The 16,143-nt window shown below is 45.1% G+C and overlaps 1 protein-coding gene and 1 non-coding gene across 2 annotated transcripts in view; both read right to left on the bottom strand.

The window, feature by feature from the left end:
* XXYLT1 (xyloside xylosyltransferase 1) overlaps positions 1-16,143 on the bottom strand; it is a 110,802-nt gene that overhangs the window by 10,772 nt on the left and 83,887 nt on the right. The window lies entirely within an intron of this gene.
* Positions 1,847-1,954, bottom strand: LOC126012392 (U6 spliceosomal RNA). Its single transcript, XR_007496883.1, has one exon. It is a non-coding gene; the product is annotated as a U6 spliceosomal RNA (small nuclear RNA).

Raw genomic sequence — 16,143 nt, 5'->3', positions numbered from 1 at the left:
TCCTAATGTTTCTATACATAGGATCCCTCCCTGGACTTTCCACCTTCTGTGGTCTCCAACTCACCTCAAGGCCTGCAGGGGCACTTCCTCCCCACTGTGATCTCTGTCCTGAGCACAGAACCTCTCCCTGAAGTCACTTCAGATCTGTGGACACCCAAGCAGCTTGAGCTGCTGCTATAATTAATGTGGAATGTTCCAAAGGAGCCGAGCACACAAGGAGCAGTGGCTGGGCCCTCAGGCAGCCAGCCACTGTTTTCTGATGAGAGTCCCCCCCCCCCCCCTTGAAGGAGGAGACAGAAACACCTGATTGGCGTCACTTGTACAAAACAGAACCATGCACCAACTCACATTTGGGTTTATAGCTGGTCAGGCTGTGCTCTGCTTCCCTCACCAGCCAGACTCGAGGCCATGGACCTGTGCCCAGCAGCCATGCCCAAGGCCCCACTGAAATCATTCAACACGCCACTGGGAATCTGTGATTTATAATAAATTGACCCACATGGCCCTGTGCAAAAAAAGAGCCTGATGACGAATGAGATGTGGCAACTGAATCTGAAAGCTTGTTACGTGCTGAGGTTAAGAAAAATATCTATGTGATTTTGCTATGATTTAAGATCTATTTCTTGCTGGGGACAAATAGAAGAGGAGAATAGAAAAAGCCTTTCTACTGGGGGTTCTAGGGATATAGCCCAGTGATTGAGCATTTATCTCACAGGCTCTGAATTAGAGTGAGCCCTGACCACAAACCCCCTACACACACACCATAAATAATTAGTGAGCCCTGACTACACACACACCATAAATAATTCTTCAGAAGTAATGGGGCCAGAGCGGTGGCGCATCAGTAGGGTGTTTGCTTTGCATGCGCTGACCTAGGACGGACCTTGGTTCAATCCCCCGGCATCCAGGAGCTATTTCTGAGCAACCTAGCCAGGAATAACCCCTGAGCATCACCAGGTGTGGCTCAAAAACAAAACAAAACAAAAAAAGAAGTATTGGTGGGGTCTGCAATTTTTAGCTCTTACCTCAGATCTTAGAGACTTAATATTTGACATGTCCTTCTGTACCTTCGTTGTTGCCATCACTTCATGGTACAGGCTCCAACTGCACCTGAGCCAGGCCTGCATCTACTCCTGTGCCCAAATACCTCAGATGAATAGATCTAGACAGGGCTAATATCTGCTAGTACAGCAAAAGGGCTAGAACCTCCTGCTGACATGCACACACAGGGGTCTTTCTTGGGAAGGGTGGTCTGGGAGGAACAAAAATGTCCACTTGACAAAACCATCCAGGGAGTGAGACCATTAGTAAGATCCAGGAAGGAAGGACTCAGGGCTCTCCTCATGTCTTCCACCCAACCTTGGGGTAACACTGTGACCCTCAACTGATTTGGAATAACTACAATCCCATAGGTTAAGGGCCACCACAAACTGCCCCATCCCCTATCCTATCCCACAGGTCACTCTGCTTGCCAGCACCCTCTCGCCATGTCCTTCCCCTGCCTCTCCATCAACTAAATGTCTCTTCATACCCTCTGTGATGCCTGTCCCCTCTCCTGAAGCTTGATCATCCTTATCATCTCTGTGTCTGCCCTTTGGAACATTGAGTTATTTGAGGACAGAGACTATCTATTTACATCTGTATCCCCACAGCCAGAACAGAGTGATCCTACCATTGTCCTGAACTTCTGATTTTCAAAGAAAAGCTATTCAATATGATTAAATATCAGCAACAAACACACCTTCATCAAAAAAGAAAAAAGTGAAAAAAAATCTCATTTTCCGCCTGGTGCATGCCTGCAGCTTTTCCCCTGGTTCCACATTGGAATAAATCAAATCCCCTGGACAACTACTGAAGTTGCTACCTAAAGTTTCTTTTGCCCCTTGCACAGGGGCCATACTAATCTTCTCTGTATTGTTCCAATTTTAGTAATATGTGCTGCCAAAGCGAGCACAGCTACCTAAAGTTTCTATCTCTAGATATTAGAAGTGTTTTAGATCAGGAACAAAAGTATATTAACATCTCTTAACATACACATCTTAAAGTAATCAATGGTTCAAGGGGCCAAAAATATGGTATAGGGATTAAGACACTTAGTTTGCATGTGGCCAGTCCAGTTTTAATCCTCAGCACCATATAAGCGCCCCCTGAGCTCGACAGGGGTGGCCTGGGGAGGGCCACATCCCTTGGCCTTTGCAGGAACCACCAGCTCAGTTGGTTGATAATTGCCAGGAGGCCCCTGTTCATCCTGAACACTTTTGGAAGTCTCCCTCCTAACCCCCAAATGTCAATCACTCAAAAGAGTGATTTACCTTGTCCATAAAAGGAAGTAAAGACCACCAAAGTCCTAAATAGCTGTCAAATCTGCTCTTTGGGCCACAAGGCCACCTGGTAGAACTGGCCACCTATGGCTTTGCTTGATGGTCTGAGACACTCACTACTAACTATAGATTTTTTTTTGTTTTTGTTCTGTTTTGACTTTGGATTTGGGGTCCCACCAAGCAGCACTCAAGGGCTACCTCTAGCTCTGCACTCAGAAATTACTCCTGGTAAGCTCTGGGGAGCGGGGGTGTGATACGGGATGCTGAGGATTGAGCTGCAGTCAGCCACATGCAAGGCAAATCACTCCAGCCCCAAATCAGTGTTGTTTGGAAACTACAGTGCTTGGGTTAGTGGTTGGGGGCACACCTAGAGCCATCTCCATGCTTAGTAGACCAACAGGGAACCTACAGCTCCCTCTAGGGTGATCAGGAGGTATGAGAACAGTAGGTTACCCCAGCCCCTCGGGCTCACTTCTCTGTAGACATCACCAAATGTCACCAACACTCAAAATCATACTTCCAAATTCGACCTTCTCTTACCCTGGTGCTGTTCCCCAGATCCTCAAAGCCTTGCCTTTTCCCCACAGTCTCTACTATTTTAGTTGGTTAGCTAAGTTATGACTTGCTTCAGATAGCATTTCGGGGTGTACGGTGCTGAGTGAAGTATGGTTGGGAACTCTTCAGAGGTGAGTCTCCATGGAAAAGTCATGCTTCACAAGGACATCACATGCTCAAGTGCTGAAGAGTGACTTTCTGTTTTCACTCAGAGAAATGGTTAAATCTCACGGAGCCACATATGTCTCCATGGTGTGGTGACTGCCATTCATGATGGAGAGCTGCCCTGCACCCTCTACCACCCCTACAGGACCTCGATTCTATTTGGCCCCAAACATCCCTGCTCTCGAACTTCTGGAAACATAATGAAAGACTCTATCCTAGGCTTCATCCTGGGATCGGTGCAAAAACCAAGACCCCCAACTACAAAAGACTGATTAAAACAACAGTGATAGAACAGAACTTCTGGAACTGTAAAGAGAGACTCCATCCTATGACATGTGCAAATACTAGCTACAGAGGCCTGATTTTATCATCCACGACGTAGTGGAAAACTTCCAGACATCACAAAAGGACCTAGGGGAGAGTAAAAGCGCATATACGGAGCCTGTAGTTATACCCATGACAGTATACTTCAAGGGCGGAGAAACCCTGTATCTCTTAGGCCAGGGGAATTCCCTTTATAATCTCCCCAATTTTTACTGTCTATGCAAAAAAAAATAGCACAAATTAATTTTTTTCCTTTTCTTTGCCTTTATTTCCCCTGTGCTTTGATTGTCTTTATTTCAGGACCATGGTTAGTGTTTGATTGTTGTCTTCATTGCTGTGGTGCTTTTCAGGATTTTTTTTTTTTTGGTTTGGTTTTGGGTTTTTTGGGGGGTTTGATTTTTCTTGTATTATTTTTATGTTTTCCTTCCTTTTTCCCTTTCTTTTCTTGAACTGTTATTTATAGTCTCTAAAAGGACTCCTCCCATTTTTTGCTTGTTTAAATTTTTCCCCCCTTTTTTCTTTTTCTTACCTTCAAACAGAACCACATAACTTGAACCATCTTGTTCTGCCTCACAAATTGAGGGGGAAATAATGGAGGGCACCATTGATCATTGAGTAGAAATAAAAAAATGATCAGACTCGAACACCAAATCCAAAGCCAAGTACAACAGAATCGATATCCAATCTACAACAGGCTAGACACAGAAGGGAATACTTATACTAAGGGTACATACAAATTCCCTCTCTTCCAAATTCACCCCAGTCATACTGTAGGGGACCTCACCTTCATAGTCTCATCCCAATGAACTGTTTCGTAATGATGTTAACTAAAAATAAGGGCACATTCTATTGTACTGATGATTATGGACTCTTAAAAGTAAATTAATTGAATTACAGTGAGATACAGTTACAAAGTTGTTCATGACTGTTTCAATCATATAATGTCCAACAACCCTCCCCAAAATAGTTATAATATTCAAAGACAATAGAGCTAAGAGCCAAGAGTATAAATCATGGTGGGATACTTGCCATAAAGAGTGTAGGAGTGCAGTTAGGGCAGAGCAAAGACCACTTTGACAATGATACTTGAAAATGATCACTCTGGACAAGAAGTAGGTGCTGAAAAGTGATATGCCTGATATCCACTAAGGAACAATATTACAAAACACAGTGTCTAAATGGAGAGAGAGAGAGGAGAGAGAAAGAGAAGAAAAATATCAGCCACAGAGGCAGGCAAGGGGCAAAGAGCAGGAGGAAAACTGATTAGGGACTTTAACCTAAAAAATTGTGGGGGGAGTGATAAAAAAAGAGAAAGAGAAATAAAATAGAGAGGAATTAGTGGGGGAGAGAGGAGAAACAGCAGGGCAGAGGCAGAGGGAGAAGTAGAGGGAGGAATAAGGGGAGAGGGCCTGGTGAGCTGTGTCTGCTCCCCTATCAAAATAGTTCCCCAGGGGCAAATGTGGGGTGGTGTCCTACGTTTTTTGGGGAAGGGTTCCTGTCACTGGGAATGTCTGCCACCAGCAATAGGGAAGGGACATGCTCAATCATCCCGGTCCATCTGCTCCACAAACTAACATCTTATCAGACACCATCTCTCTGGCATCCCAGTTTGAACACCATGTGCCTTTCTGACCTTTCCCCTCCATCTGCTAGTGACCCTTGATTGCTTCATGGACTTTCACTGTCTTCAATCTGGGAACATCAACAGGCTTTCTAGAGATGTTGTCCAAGATTTTTTTAACTAGGCAAATAAAATGTTTATTTTTTTTTCCTGTTACCATTCTGTGTGTGTGTGTTTTATTTTTTTCTTCCACATATATTTTTATTTTAATCAAAGTGGATTACAGATCTTTCATAGTAATATTTTAGGTACATAGTGATATTGAATCAGGGGTGTTCCCACCACCAATGTTTTCCTTCCTCTACCACTGTTCCCAACATGCATCCCATATCCCCCTCTTTTACCCGCCAGGCTGCTATTATAAGTGGTCCTCTCTGTCTAGTATGTTGTAAATTGGGTATCAATTCTGTTGTCATTGGCTTTGGATTTGGTATTTAAGTTTGATCATTTTTTTCCTACTTAATGTTCATATGATTGTTTGATCTTGGTACCCTCCATTTTCCCCCTCTATTTGTGAGGTGGAACAAGATGGTTCATTGTTCAAGATTTTTAATGAACAATAAAAATGACATCTACATAACAGAATTAATGGGAATAAAATCTTTCCTCTGTGCCTTCTGGGTGGGAGGTGGTGAACAGAACAGGCACTGGGATGGGCTGCAAATTCAAGTGGGCTCAATGCTGGTCCAGTTTAGTGGGCATTACTGCAGGTGCCTAAGTATGGAAAGCATGTGGTACCAATGAGCATCAGTTACCTGGCATACTACATCAGCTGAAGTCAGGGGAAGGCAGTTAGCATTGCTCTTAAAACAAGACCATTTTGGGGCTGGAGCGATAGCACAGTGGTAGGGCATTTGCCTTGCAGGTGGCAGATCCAGGACAGACCTTGGTTCGATCCCCAGCATCCCATATGGTCCCCCAAGCCAGGAGTGATTTCTGCGCATAGCCAGGAGTAACCTTGAATGCCACAGGGTGTGGCCCAAAAAGCAAAACAAAACAAAACAAAAACAGAAAAACAAGACCATTTCTAGGTCAGAGATACATTACAAGGGCTAAAGCCTATAATATTACAGAGGTTTGTGAATGGCTGACCTCTGTTCAATTCCTGGCATCAAAAATGGAATCACCCCTAGGAGTGATTCCTGAGCACCAGGTAATGGGCCACCCCTGCAAAAAAAATCAAATAAACAAATAAAACCCCTCAAAACAATAAAAAAAGGTACCCTTTTCATCTTTCGTAATGACAGGAAATCCTGAGATCCCCATGTACATTCCTCCAGCTAATTCCGAAGCTAGAATTCCTGTTAGCAGTTTGTCCTACTCCTCCCCTACCACCCTTTGAATCAGGTGAGGGTCACCCCACAGAGCATATAGCATGTCAAGTGCTTGAAAACGCAGAAAAAATGTTGCAGCCCTATAGCTTGGAAGTAAAATCTGGGGTCTGTCCTCAGGCACAAACCCTTCTAGACTGAGTGGAGGCTGAATTTTGAGAGTGGATGGCTCTCACCGTTGCTACCTGTCAAAGTCCCATCTGGAGAAAGAGATGCCATGGGATACTCCCCAAACATCCCTTATTCTTTCTGAAAGACTGGATCTTGTGGGGAACAAGGTTTACCGAACACCCCAGGCAGGTACATCTCTGCCTACAAGTGGCCTCTGTCTCACTAATATCTATTGGTGTATGGAATATGTAGAGAGTGAATGGATGTGGCTCCCAGCCATCACTGCCCAGGTTAGAATTGACATACTCTAGCTCAGCTGTCTCAAGTGGTGGCTGTCTTGGGTACCACAGACCAGGGTCTTGGTGGCAATTTCATGTCTAGAATTGCAAGTCCTGAGCCTCAACTGTGAGTGTCCTTCTTTCTGCCTCCTGGCAATCCAGAGACAGTGGCAGGGCTACAGGACCCAGGAGTCATCCCTAAGACCTAGCCCTGACCAAGCTGCAGTCATGGAACTCTCCATAAACTAACAGACATGCTGTAGGGGGTCAGAGAGATAGTACAGAAATTAGGGTGCATGGAAAGCATTTCTGGGGCCCCAGTGTGACCCTAGTGCTACCAGATGTCTCCACTGCTGGATGAGACCCCTGTGGTCTCCAGCAACCTAAGCAGCTCTGGAAAAAGCCTCTGGCCCAGATGGCTAACAGCAGTCCTTGGAACACCCTGAGCCTACTTGAGATATCCCCTGCCACCTGCAAAAAATAAAAATAAAACTCCTAAACCAAACCTCTGGGGTGATTTGTTTCCTGCAGGAATACCTGTCATCTGGAAGTCAAATAGGCTCAAAGCTACAGGCAGCAGAGGGAAAAAATGCAATAGGACAAGAGGTTCAAAAACAATAGCAGGGCTTTAGTAAACTTGAGGATGACTGGAATGTTAGTTTGGAGTGTAGGTGTCTGCTGGGGACACTGGAAAAGTGTCCAGGGCAGGTGCAGTATGACTTTCAGGCTTGGGGATAGAAGGTCCAACTTGAGGACACTGAGTTTCCTTAAATGAGGGGCCTCTTCCATCCTGTGTTCTGGTATGTATGACCAAGAGAGGTCAAGGTCAGCATACAAGAAAGTGTTCTTGTGTGTAATGTTTCTTCTACTGGAGCCACTGATATGTCTGAAAAATTCACAATAGCCACATAAATTTTAGGTAACACAATGGTTTCACCTCAAAACTCTAATTTGAGTTTTTGGGCCAGAGCTGCTCTTGATTGAGGATGCATGAGAGGCCACTGGGAATCTTCAGGAACTGTGGGTTTTGGGGCCAGTGCCAAAGTACAGAGGGGAGGGCATTTGCCTTGCAAGCAGCTGGCTTGAGTTCAATCCCCAGCATCCCATAAGGCCCCTGAACCCTCTAGGATCAATTCCTAAGTGCAGAGCTTGGAGTAACCCTGAGCATTGCCAGGTATGGTCCACAACAACAACAACAACAACAACAACTCCAAAACTGTGAGTTCTAATTCACAGGGTCAGGTATGTCTTGGCTTCCAGTCCAGGAACCATCCTTACAGAGCCAGACTTTAAGCTCCATGAACATCAGCTCTGCATGCCTTACTCACACCCATACCTGTTCTGCAGATCAAACGCTCATGTCAGCACAAAGGAAATGAACTTCTCTAGGATCACCCAGGGGAGAAGAAGTATCTCACCTGCTGACAACTTCCTTTCCAGCCTTCCCCTCTCATTTGGGAAACATGACTTCATTTTAATTTCTTTGAACTGAACAGAGTCCAGGAAGAAGAGAAGTGGGAAAGAAGTGTGTGTGTGTGTGTGTGTGTGTGTGTGTGTGTGCGCGCGCATGTGTGTGTTCACAAGGCCCGAAGAGGCCATTCTGGAAACATCCTGGATTGATGGGTAAGTGGGAGGCAAATGGGAAAAGGGGAAAATAGGTGGAGGAAAGTGGACACTGGTAAAGGGATTGGTGTTAAAAAACTTTGTGCTGAAACACAATCATAACATTTCACAGTGACAACATTTCAAACATTTTAAAAATGAAACATCTTTGCTTGCTTGCTCTCTACCCTTAGGTCTTGTTGGTCCTGGGAGAAAAATACCCACCACAGGCTCCTGAGAGAAAAAACCAAAGGATCTAAACAGCAATTCTGGGGAGTAAGCCTGGGGAATAATAGCATAAGGAAAGAGGCTTAGACCAGACAGAATCAGAGAAATAAAAATCTAAGTAACAGGAGCTTTTTCCATTTACCCAACTGACTTTCTGGCAACAAGTGGATAGAACAGTAAGTAAATGCTGTAAGGCTGAAGAAATGGAGATGTTTCTGAACTAGATAAGAATTGTTGTATTTTAGGGGAAACTACCTATGGGTGAAGGACCAGCCAGAGTATGGGGGTAAAGGCACTTGCATCACGTGTAGTTAAACCTGGTTCAATCCCCTATTGCCAGAGACCAGTCTCAGGTGAATGGGCCTGAAGAAAGGGTGCCTTGAGAATTAAGAAAACAAAAAATGAGAACAAGCAGTGCTGGTGGGGATGTGGAGAGAAAGGAACTCTCATTCACTGCTGGTGGGAATGCTGTCTAGTCCAACCTTTATAAAAAGCGATACGGAGATTCCTCAAAAAAAAAAAAAAACTGGAAATTAAGCTCCCATACGATCCAGCTATATTACTCCTAGAGATATACTTTAGGAACACAAAAATACAGTACAAAAATCCCTTCCTCACACCTATATTCATTGCTGCGTAATTTGCAATAGCCAGACTCTGGAAACAACCAAGATGCCCCTCAAAAGATGAGTGGCTAAAGAAACTGTGGTACATATACACAATGGAATATTATGCAGCTGTCAGCAGATAAAGTCATGAAATTTTCCTATACATGGATGTACATGGAATCTATTATGCTGAATGAAATAAGTCAGAAGGAGAGAGATAGACACAGAATAGTCTCACTCATCTTGAGTTTTAAGAAAAATAAAAGACATTCTTGCAGTAACTCTCAGAGACAAAAGAGAAGAGGGTTAGAAAGTCCAGCTCATGACATGAAGCTCATCACAAAGAGTGATAAGCACAGTTAGAGAAATAGCTACATTGAGAACTATCATAATGAGAAAAGTAGGAAGCCTGTCTAGAGTATAGGCGGGGGTGGGGTGGGGAGGAGGGAGATTCGGGACATTGGTGATGGGAATGTTGCACTGGTGAAGGGGGGTGTTCTTTACATGACTGAAACCCAACTACAATCATATTTGTAATCAAGGTATTTAAATAAAGATATTAATAAAAAATTAAAAAGGAGAAAGAAAACAAACATAAGAAACAAACAAACAAAACAGACATAAGAGAGAAAAGCAAGAAGCCAGGGGGCTCACAGACTCATGGACTAAGATCCTCGACTGGCCTTCACATACAGTATTTATTGTTTAGAACCAGTAAACACAAGAAGAAGGGTAAACACATAGCAAAGAGGTGCATATCTCAAGTTACTCTACCATAACTGAGAGAGGAAAAAAAAGAGAGAAGAAAGAGAAGAGAGAGAGGGAAAGGGAGAAGAGAGAGAGAGAAAGACAGAGAGAAGCAGAGAGAGAGAGAGAGAGAGAGAGAAAGAGAGAGAGAAAGAGAGAGAGAGAGAGAGAGAGAGAGAGAGAGAGAGAGAGAGAGAGAGAGAGAGAGAGAGAGAGGAGAACTACAGAGCCTGCAAGGGAGGGCCTGAAGCTCAGGGCGAACTGCTTCTTTTCCTGTGGAGGGAAAAAGAGCCGAGCAAGGTGCATCTGGCTGATGCTGCTTATGCTGCCTATAGGGCCAGACCTGGGGGGTGGAGGTGGGGGCTGAGGGGACTAGGTCCTTAGTCTACAGGCTCTTGTCCAGTATTTTCTTGCCCTCCCCAACTGCCAGACTTCTCTTTTTATACGTGGTCAGTTGACTGTTACTGGGGCATGTCCCAGTTGATTGGCCTTTACAGAGGGTTGTCACCACCCCTTAAAGATGCATTAACAATTATACAGTAACTCTTAAGACACATTAACACATATCAAAGGGGTAGCTAATGCAAAGTTTCTGGATTGTCTTTTGGGAGAGGTGAGTACAGAATCCCACCAATAGGGCATTCCAGTAATTAGAAATTTAGAATCCTAATATCACCTTTTCCAACCTCTCTCCTCAGACTATCATCTTTCTAGATAAGCATATTTATTTCCTGGATGTCTTTATACCCAACACCACCTAATCCCCTGAGCTAGGTATGCCCCCAAACCAATATGGAAATCTCTGGGCTGGAGAGAGCACAGCAGTAGGGTGTTTGCCAAAACTATAGCTACCAGTTCAGCACTCTTTCCAGGGCCTCTCTCCCTGCAAAGTGAAAGCTCTAGGTCCTAAGATTTCTTACACACAAGGGGGGTTATGTAAAAAATAAAACTATGGACAAAGTCAATGCCTGTAAACACAAAAATAGTGGGGTAAAATATGGAGCATCATCTATGCCACTAAAAAAAGTGAACTGAGCAGTAAACTTGTGGATCAGAAGTATTAATGGACAAGAAAAGCAGGAGGCAGTAATTATGTTTAGTATGACCCCATTTCTATAAAAACAATTAATTGTCTGAAGAGCTTGTATATATATATATGTATATATGTATATATGTATATATAAATGTGTTTGTGTGTATGATTATTGTGTCATAGGGGGTATTCCAAAGTGGTGTTCAGGGGACCTGGGCCATTCCCTGCGATTTCAGTCAACAGAGCTGGTGGTTCAATGCAGGAATCTGAAGGAGTTTCCTGGCCACCTCAGCAACAATGTTCACGAGGCCTCTAGGATCACACTAGGGGCATTCGTGGATCAGGTGGTGCCTCGGGTTGAGCCTCTGTATCATCTCCTCAACCCCAGTAGAATGTTCAGAAGCCTAGATGTTAAAAAGTATGGAAAGAGCCCAGGATACTGAAAAGCTTTAGTATAGTATGGGAAACAAAGGAAACAAATGCCAAGGATCAATCGCTCAATCTCTGTCTGTAGCTCTCCACATTCTAAATCACCACATATAACAAACACAGTTCCTGTATTGATGAATGATGGAAAGGTCACAATTATGGGGAATCCTCTCCTTTAGCCAGACTTCCCGTTCACAGTACTGCAGAGAAGCAGACCTTCCCCTACTGCTCCCAAGGTGCATATCTGGAAATAAAATGCTCCAACTTGGCTCTTCTTGTTTCAAGAAATCAGACTCAGACTGAAAGAGGAGGTGGGGGCCTACATTTCCCCACCCTGCTCATGCTCTGGGGAGGAGCCACACTTGGGTTCTGGCTTAACCCAGAAGTATGCAGCTGTCCCTAAGGGCCAAGGTAGAGGATGTGGAAACAGAACTAGGTGCTCTCTCACTCCCTCACAGCTTCCCAGTAGCAGGAGGCAAATTTCCAGGAACAAAAAGTCCACTCTGCTTAGGACCACAAGGTCTATTTTCTGAGATATGCTTTCAGTGAGGTTTTTGTTGTCGTTGTTGTTTGCACTGTGCTGAATTTCGCCCCATGAAGACTTCTGCTCTCTACTTGAAGTCTGACCCCCTGCCAGCACAGGGAACAAGCCTTTTCCTGTCTCCCATGAAGACAGAGCTGACACAAACCTGGCTTTTATCTTATCTTGACTATACATGCCCGGTTCCTTTGATGGGTGCTGAGCATACTTCTCAGGAATTTCCTGATGACAAGTCACATTGGTTTTGAGAGGATAGAGACCCCAAATGTCTAACTGAGCCCTCCAAAGGAACCAATCTGCCCCATCTCTCTGTCCAGAACAAAGAAGAGAAGAAAGAAGTTAGCAGAGGAGGGGAAGCTCTAAAGGTCCTTCTGGTATCTGGGGCTCTCTGTCAGACACCAAGCAGTCCAGCCTGGTGCTCCAATATCAAGGGCACCCATCCCACTCCAAGCAGCTTCTACAAAGCTCACTTGGGTGAATAGAGCAGGAAGGACTGTGCAGGTAAAACTGGGGGAGAAGGCAGAAAGAACGGGAAGATTCGAGATTGGTAGGTCACCTCATGCTGGACTGTAGGCCATGTACCAGTGTCCTGAGTATATGCGCTAGAGGAAAACCACATCTGAAATTTAAGAGCTGGGTTCTAGCAATACTAGAAAATACTTTCAAGGATGAAGATAATAGAGGTCCTATTAAGTTTTAGAATAGCCAACAGTAAATTTTTAAAATTTAGTTTCTTAGGGTTGGAGAGATAGCACAGCAGGCAGGGTACTTGCCTTGCATGAGATGGACCTGGGTAATCCCAGCATCCCATTTGGTTCCCCCCAAACACTGCCAGGAGTGATCCCTGAGCAATCAGGAGTGAGTCTTGAGCTGCTAAATTAAATGTAAAAAAAAACCCACGGTTTTGGAGATGGACTCTGAGTCTGTTCTGTGTTCACTGAAGCTGTTTGCATTTGCAAGGTCCTTCACTACTTGGATCCTCAGCTTAGTCTTTGATAAAACAAAGAAAGCATCTGTACATTGAACAGGCACAGAGCTTCAGGTAGGAAGTTCCTGGATCACTCTAACCATACAATGTGGTCAGTCTGCTAAAGCCAAGCATTAGAAAGGACCCACTAAACAAGATAGACAGTAACCAGAAGAAACTATTGGGCCCGTGTGATGACCCCTAGTCACTTCCCCCAGTTCTGTGCAAAGAATGAACTAGGACTAGCAAATCCAGTGAGAAATAAAAGCAACTACAAATGTCCATTCCGTGCCAGGCCAGGCCATTGCAGAGGAGTGCCTGGTACTGGGCAGAGGATTCTAAGACATTCCAGCACAAGCAGCCAAGAGGCGCTTGGTGGGTCAGTGCTAAGTCTCCCGAAGGCCTCTTTTGTTCCATACCGCTCAGAAATCACAAACTTTTAAACTGCCCAGTATTTGTCTAGCTGTTTGTTCTCTTCTCAAAGGTCCCGAGATCACAGGCAGGCTTCCAAGAACAATAGCTGCTGAGCCTGATCAGAGCAGTTGAAACAACAAGGCCCAGGGGGCTCTGGTTAGAGGAAGGGGAGTGGGCAGAGGGGTGTGAGGGGCTGGGTCTGCAGGGAGCGCAGAGGCTCTGTCCCCAGTTTCCCCTGGGACGGGAAGTTCCCACTGGGTCAGCAGGATGCCTGGCGGATGACTAGGGGAGTTGGCTGCCTTTCTCCAGTGTCAAATTCCTGTCAAAACTCACGTGGTCACTCTGAAAATAAAATCTCCGATTTCTACCTTCTTCTGTCTTAGGGCTGACATCCACGCCCCATGGAGGGGATGGCTGACCCAAAGCAGGTCAGGCCCCAAGACCCAGGGAAAGGTCTGGTCTCTCATGCCCATGCTGTGGTGGTTCCCTACTATGGCTCCCTATTCCTTCTTCCAAACATGAGGCTGCTCCTCTGTGCTGCCTACCTGCTCTAAGCACCTCGGAACAGAAAAGTTTGGAAAATAATGTGAGCTCAGATGTGGATCCTGACTCACTGCCTCCTGGCTCCAAAGCTGGCTTTGACAATGAAAAAATGAAAAATGAAAAAACAAAAACAAAAACAAACAAAAAACCCACTGGATGCCTCAATTTCCCCAACTAGAAAATGGGGGTGATGTTCATAATCAGTAAATGGAGCTTTTATAAGGACCAAGCACCCGCCCTTCATAAACAGTGCATGGCACAGTGCCCGGTGTGACCCAATACTACTGGCACTTGTTCCTGGCAGTCGCAATGCCAGGGCACACATGTCTGCATTGCTATTGTGTCCTTAACATTACTGTTATCCCATCTGGGTTCCTTTCCGGTAAATCACACTTCACAAAAAACACTCCGTAGTGGCAAAAGCAATAGCTTAGCCCAGTTTGCATCATCCCATCTCTTGAAGGATCTCCTTTCTCCCTGGTTAAGCACCAATAAAGATATGTAGTCCAGGAGGCAGGGATGAGAACAGCACCCTCTTCTGGCCCTGGGGGGGGCTCTTAACACTGGCAGCCACAGTGTCCTTGCAGGATGTATTTCCCCCCCCCCCCCCCACACACACACAGCCCATGCTTGAGTCTAGATCATAGGACTTCTGTGGCTATGCCTCAGCTACTGGCTGGCCTCAGCAGGACCTGCTGCTCTAATGCTCTAATGGCTTGGAGTCGATCTGCTTCTCCATGAGCTTCTTGGAATGATCCAAACAACCCAGAAATTCCTTCCTTTAGGGTCTCACTGAGCAGATATGAGGACTGAGGATCACCCCGGGGTGCTGAGCTGCCTTGGCCAGAGGGAGGATGTGATTAGCCCTACAAGTCCTGCCAAACTGGCTTCTTCCAGCTGTACCACTTCACCTTCAAAGAGAAAGATTGCAAGGTGAGGAGGGGCATCTCTGGTGAACCCTCGAGGCAGGTGTCTGGGCTCCCTGCACCTGGGCTAGCAGGATTTGGGGTCCCATTTTGTCACCATCCCTGCTCCTCTTGCCCTCCTGCTCTACACAGGTTCTGCAGAGAGTTTCTGGGGCATTCCTTCCTCCTGGACTGTTCCCTGTGAACTGTCCCCATGCTGTACTGCAAAAACTTCCATTTGCCAGACCAGGACTTTGCTCTGTTTCTGAAAACTATGGGCTCTATTTAACCCCTGGAGTTTGAGGCTAAAATATTTACACATCAATCTAGACCAGGGGTCTCAAACTCAATTTACCTGCGGGCCGCAGGAGGAAAATCGGGGTGATCCTAGAGTGCAAAGTCAGTAGTAAGCCTTGAACATTGGGGGGTGTGAGCCAAACAACTAAAACAAAACAAAACAAAAAAAGATTCCTCTAGGGCAGGGCCACAAAATGTTGTACAGAGGGCTGTTTGCGGCCTGTGGGCCGAGAGTTTGAGACCCCTGAAGACTAAATAATGACACCCTTAACTCGAAAGGTTGATGAACATAAGGCTGCATCTGTACCAGCAAATAGCTAAGAGATCTGGACCAGCGGTGCCCCTCTCTGACACTGGCTGTGCTCAAAGTACTCAGCCAAGGCATATTTTTTCTTTTTTAAAGAAAATAATAACTACCTTTTCTTTTATTTTTATTAATATCTTTACTTAAATACCTTGATTACAAACATGATTGTAGTTGGGTTTCAATCATGTAAAGAACACCCCCCTTCACCAGTGCAACATTTCCACCACCAATGTCCCAAATCTCCCTCCTCCCCACCCCACCCCACCTGTACTCTAGACAGGCTTTCTACTTCTCTCATTCATTCACATTGTTATGATAATTCTCAATGTAGTTATTTCTCTAACTGTACTCATCACTCTTTGTGGTGACCTTCATGTCGTGAGCTGGACCTTCCAACCTGCCTCTCTTTTGTCTCTGAGAGTTACTGCAAGAATGTCTTATTTTTCTTAAAACCCATAGATGAATGAGACTATTCTGCATCTATCTCTCTCCCTCTGACTTACTTCACTCAGTATAATAGATTCCATGTACATCCATGTATAGAAAAATTTCATGACTTCATCTCTCCTGACAGCTGCATAATATTCCATTGTGTATATGTACCACAGTTTCTTTGAGATTTCCCTGAAAGCTCCTGATTCCAGAGCTTCTGATACTCATCCCCCTCTCATGCAGGAAAGGAAGGTAAAAACAACAACAACAAAACAACTGACTCTCTACCCTCTCTCCAGGCTCTGGGAAGATGGAAGAACCATCTCAGAGTTCAGCCCAAGAGTCTCCCCAGGCCCTTCAACTAGCAACCAGGCCTTGCTGACC

The sequence above is a fragment of the Suncus etruscus genome, chromosome 6 (assembly GCF_024139225.1).
Source record: "Suncus etruscus isolate mSunEtr1 chromosome 6, mSunEtr1.pri.cur, whole genome shotgun sequence".
In the NCBI taxonomy this organism is placed as follows: Eukaryota; Metazoa; Chordata; class Mammalia; order Eulipotyphla; family Soricidae; genus Suncus; species Suncus etruscus.
This window is presented reverse-complemented; position numbering and strand designations above follow the sequence as displayed.